Source organism: Cebus imitator, unplaced genomic scaffold (assembly GCF_001604975.1).
Source record: "Cebus imitator isolate Cc_AM_T3 unplaced genomic scaffold, Cebus_imitator-1.0 Scaffold793, whole genome shotgun sequence".
Lineage (NCBI taxonomy): Eukaryota > Metazoa > Chordata > Mammalia > Primates > Cebidae > Cebus > Cebus imitator.
In genome coordinates, this window is record NW_016108108.1 from 78,407 (window position 1) to 83,954 (window position 5,548).

The window sequence follows — 5,548 nt, forward strand, 5'->3', positions numbered from 1 at the left end:
TTCACATTCTCTTTCCTCCTCTTGTCCTGGTGCTTATTTTGGTTTTGTTATTTTTTTTTTTATTTTTTCACTGAGTTGACCAGTAACCAGGTAGCAAGTCTGGTGAATAAACAGAACGTATTGTGCCAAAATGCAGAATTAGGGAATTTTTTTTTCTTCATGGACAATGAATAATAGCTCATAAGAGAAGGAAAAAAAAATGGTAGCATTTGAAGAAGAGTTTCTCATCTCTAATTCATTTTTTTTTTTTTTAAGACAGTCTCGCTCTGTCGCCCAGGCTGGAGTGTAATGTGATGATCCCGGGTTCAAGTGATTCTCCTGCCTCAGCCTCCCTAGCAGCCGGGACTACAGGCACATGCCACCATGCCCGGCTAATTTTTGTGTTTTTAGTAGAGACGGGGTTTCACCCTGTTGGCCAGGCTGATCTCAAACCCTGACCTTGGGAGGTTCTCAAGGTGCTGGAATTACAAGCGTAAGCCACCGCGCCCAGCTTCCAATTCCCTTTATGCGGAAAAGGGGGAAAAGAAAAAGGCATTAACCAAGATAAATAAACCAAAACGGTTCCTTCCACAAGGATCCCAACCAGACTGTTCCCTGAGAGCAGAGGCATAAAACTAATGAAGTAAGAGATTCCTGCTACACATAGAGGAGGCAACGTGTGATATCATGAGAAGAGGGTGCAGTTCAAGAAGTGATCACCACCAGGCCCAGAGGGTTGAATTCCTATGAAGCATTAGTTTGAAAGGCTTCCGTGCATACAAGAATTTGACAAACTATACTACTTTTATGATTATGTCAAAACAAAATTTCTTAGTCAAATCGATCTTATGAATGTGTCAAAATTTATTATTTCAAGGAGAGTACTGACAAGATGACAATAGTGTCCCATCTCAAAGCAGTTTTGGAAACTGTGAATATATGGGGCAAGCGGAGGGAAGAGAAAGTGCAGTTATTTAGAAAAATTCCTGTTTCATTTAACTTGATCATAAAAACATCACGCCCTAGCCAGCAGTGGCTCATGCCTGTAATCCCAGCACTTTGGGAGGCCGAGGCGGGCGCATTACCTGAGGTCAGGAGTTAGAGACCAGCCTGACCAATATGGTGAAACCCTGTCTCTACTAAAAATACAAAAATTAGCCGGGCATGGTTGCACACGCCTGTAATCCCAGCTACTCGGGAGGCTGAGGCAGGAGAATTGCTTGAGCCCTGGGGAGGGAAATTGAAGTGAGCAGAGATCATGCCACTGCACCCCAGCCTGGGCCAGACTCCATTTAAAAAAAAGAATTAAAAATAAATAAATAAATAAAAATGACATCCTGGCCAGAAGCAGTGGCTCACGCCTTTAATCCCAGTACTTTGGGAGGCTGAGGCAGGTGGGTCACTTGAGGACAGGAGTTCAAGACCAGCCTGGCCAAAGTGATGAAACCTCCGTCTCAACTAAAAATACAAAAATTAGCCAGGTGTGGTGGTGGCACGTGCCTGTAATTCCAGCTACTTAGGAGGCTGAGTCAGGAGAATTGCTTGAACCTGGGAAACAGAGGTTGCAATGAGCTGAGATCAAGCCATTGCACTCCAGCCTGGGCAACAGAGAGAGACTTCTCAAAAAACAAACAAAATATCACACCCCCATTTGTTGGTGAAAAAAGATCAGGGTAGCACCATGACCTTTGTTTGGAAACTTGTAGAGAAGTGCTCCAAATCATACATGCCCCAAACTCTTATCAGAAATAATAAAGAAATAATAAGCAATACAGCTGGTCTGCTCTTTAGACAGACCAAGAAACAAAGCTTCTTGCCTCAATACTGTCAGGCAGGAGCCAAATAGCTCAGAGGCACCAAACCTGGTCAGAAGGGTAAAAAAAAAGTCTGCTTTTTCTCCAGTAGCTACAGGTAAATTTATCAAATGTGCTTTCAGAGATGATGCTGAATGAGCTGTTTGTTTGCCTGTTTCTCGGTTTTGTGACAGGAGGTTTTAATTTCATGTTCGTGACCTTCTCCTATTCTCTCTTAGGAAAAAACATAGCTTGTAGCTTCATAGGGGAAGAAATGTTGAAGCCTGGAGAAATGAAGCAGTCCTGAAACTGCTTTGGCCCGGAATATTAAATTTCTGTGTAGGTATTTCTGAAGCTATCCCCCAGTGCCCAGCTGGAGCAGCGTGGAACATACAGAAAATCCGAGGAAGGCAGAGTAGGTGTCTAAACCCCCTAGGCTCTAGCAGCTTCAGAAGCTTAAGCAAAGCGAGCTCTTCATCAAATATCTCAAAAATGACTTCCCCATTTCTTGTCTGTCATCTTCATAACTGTCTTTTCAAAAGGTTATGCTAATATCAACCAACTCCTAATCCATTGTCTCCGAAATTTCCTGCTTACTGAACCACCCAATTGAATGAGTTAAAAATTTTAAAGCACTTAACTTAGTACAATGACAGTCACTCGGTGTACACTAGATTAAGTATTCATTAACAAATGTTTTTAAATAATTGAATATTACATCGCTTGTCATTTTGTACCTGGAATACCAAAACAGGAACAGGGTTTCTATGCAGAAAACGCCTCATGAAAATTGAAAGTTAACTTATCCTCAATTCACTGTACTTGGAGGTTTCCTTCCTGGATCAAAGAATTTAGAGGTTAAAAAGACTCATTCCCTGACCGGGAATCGAACCCGGGCCGCGGCGGTGAGAGCGCCGAATCCTAACCACTAGACCACCAGGGATGCTGTCAAAAGCTTCATAAAACCACCTTACGAGCTAAAACTCGATATACATGCATAGAGTTGACTTTTCCTAGTTTTTCCAAGGAGTCAATGCAAAATGCTCTCGTATTCACCTACCTCTTGTCTTGTACCAACCCATAAAATCTGGACAGCAAAGGACGTGGAAACGCCATAAAAGTAATTTCGGAGGTTCGTTACAGGATGATGGAACCTGCTGTATTTCGATGTGTGGATTCAACCGGGAATAAATTGTAGCATTAATTTGTAATTGCCTTCTTGCTTTTCTCTGCATAAAGTGGTGAACCATTGAAGAGCAAGATAATTTTTTAATTTGTCTTTGGTTCATTCGGAGTACTCGTCATTGTGGGTTTAAAAAAAAAAAACCTAATATTTAAATAATAAGATAAGCAATAAAGTCATTAGGTCTTTTCTTTCTTTTTTTTTTTCCCCCAGCAATGTGGGCGGAGCCGAAATAGCTCAGTTGGGAGACTGTTAGGCTGAAGATTTAAAGGTCCCTGGTTCGATCCCGGGTTTCGGCAGAAATGCACTCGCTTTTTCAGTTCACAGCAATATAAATACTGAACTGTCTTTCTACAATACAGAAACACACCTGGGAACCTGAAATGGGATCATGTTTTTCTCAAATTTATAAAGGAAATCGTAAGAACCCTATGGGATACAACGTTTATTTCAGTAGCAGAACCTTAGATAAAAGAGGAAGAGGGAAACGTGCTGAAAGAAGTTTAATCTTGAGCAATACCTATTACATTTTATTTTCGACCCCTATGTTCCCTCAATAAATATCGAGTAAGTGAATTGTTATGCAATTCTCAAAGGATAGGGAGAGGCACTCAAGGAACTGAAGGAAGCGTCCCTGGAAGAAGGAGCCTCCTGTACTGAGTTTAACTGAAAAAGCGGCTCCTTGCTAGAGGCGGGGGAGGGGCAGGGTGGCCGCTGAGCTGTGAAAGGAGACAGCCAGCATATTCCCACAGCCACCTTTTTCCTGAACTCCCAATTTCCTAGCTCTTGGCATATTCAACCCCTGTCTTCCTACACGGAGGAAAGGTCTTTCATTTCCAAGTCTACTTACCTGCGCTTTTGACCCCTCTCCGATTCAGTCCATTTTGCTCTATGCTTGCATCCTTCACCTCTCTCCTCCTTACCTGTCTCCCTTCAAACTGCAGAATGTCTCAGTCTCCCTCTTTGGACAACAAAGGTGGAACGCATGCCTTGTGCATTATCCTCAGACTCTTTCCTTCCACTCAGCACCAAACCTGTTGTAAGAATAATGTTTGCCTCATTATTTGCTCAGCTGAGGTCTGCCTTCCAATCCCAGGAAAACCGTTACCATCAACTTCCAACTTGCCAAATGTCTTGGCTCTTTTAGGTCCTATGCTTAATTTTGCACAGTATATCAACCTACTGACAATCCTTCCCTTATGAAGCAGTCCTCCTTCGGATTTTGGGACTTTGAAGCAGACTGGTTTTCTGGGGTGATACCCAAAGTTCCTTGTCTCATGGCCACCGAGACCAAGGACCTGGACACACCAAGAGTGAGGTTAACAGTGGAAATTTAATAAGCGAAAGAAAGAAAATATCTCTCTGCTACAGAAAGGGGTCCCGGAAAAAAAGGGGTGCCGAAATGCTGTGAAATGAGGGGGATTTTATGGATGGGCTAGTTGGTGGGTGGTGTCTGATCTACACAGGGCATGAAAAACCCAGTTAGGACCAGGTGTGCCAGCTGCATAGGGTGTGAATTTCTGGCAGCCCTTACCCAATCTGTTATTATGCAGGTGGGTTCTCTGCCTGGGTCCCTCCCTGTTGCCCCCCCATTTCTTTCTTACCATGCGCAAGCTAACAAAAAAGGGAAGGAGGAGCCTCAGGGCTGACACGCCTGGCCCCCAGGTAGCCCTTCTCTTTGGGTGCAGCTGCCAGCCTACCCCCATGCAAGCTTCCAGCTTCCTTACCTATGTCTGCAGCTCAATCATTCAGGCTGCTCTTTGTTAGAAAAGAAATAATTTCTAGGGCTGCTTTTTGTTAGAAGGGAAGTTCTGATGAGGACTTTTCTGCCCTCTCTACCTAAGCCATTTCTTTCTAACCTGTTTCAACTTGACTCTCCATTATCTTTCCCAGTACTCTCTCACTGTTCCCTTTCAGTTCCCCATCTGGCTCATTTTAACGACTTTGGTCTTTTTAAATTAAATGTTTAATTTTTAGGTAATCATAGATTCACATGCAGTTATAAGAAATAACACAGAGAGATTCCAAGTCCCCTTTACCTACTTGCCCCCAATGGCGACATCTTACACAACTATAGTGCAAAATCACAACCAGGATATTGATACTGAGATTGATAAAGTCAAGATGCAAAACATTTCCATTACACAAGGACTCCTCTTATTGCCCCTTAACAGCTACACCCACTTCCCACTGTCCCTGCCTCAACCTCTGGCAACCACTGATCTGTTTTTCACTTTTATAATGTCATTTCCAGAATGTCGTAAGAAACACAATCATACATTATGTAACCTATTAGATTGGCTTTTTGCAGTCACTGTAATTATCTAGAGAGCCATCTACGTTGTTCAGCAACAATAGTTTGTTCTTTCTTCTTGCTCAATAGTATTCCATCGTATGAATATGCCAGTTTGAACATTCACCTGTTGAAGGACATTTGGGTCATTTTCAGCTTTTTGACTTTTACAAATAAAGCTACCATAAACATTTGCATACCAGTAGTGTTACAATAAATCTTCATTTATTCAAGATAAACGTCCAGGAGTGCAACTGCCAGTAGTATGGTACTAACTTTTTTTTTTTTTTTTTTTTTTTT

General features: G+C 42.4%; 2 non-coding genes across 2 annotated transcripts; one reads left to right on the forward strand and one right to left on the reverse strand.

The window, feature by feature from the left end:
* Positions 1-2,643: 2,643 nt before the first annotated feature.
* Positions 2,644-2,715, reverse strand: TRNAE-CUC. Its single transcript has one exon. It is a non-coding gene; the product is annotated as a tRNA-Glu (tRNA).
* A 466-nt stretch (positions 2,716-3,181) lies between these two features.
* On the forward strand, positions 3,182-3,254 carry TRNAF-GAA. Its single transcript has one exon. It is a non-coding gene; the product is annotated as a tRNA-Phe (tRNA).
* The last annotated feature ends 2,294 nt before the right edge of the window (positions 3,255-5,548 follow it).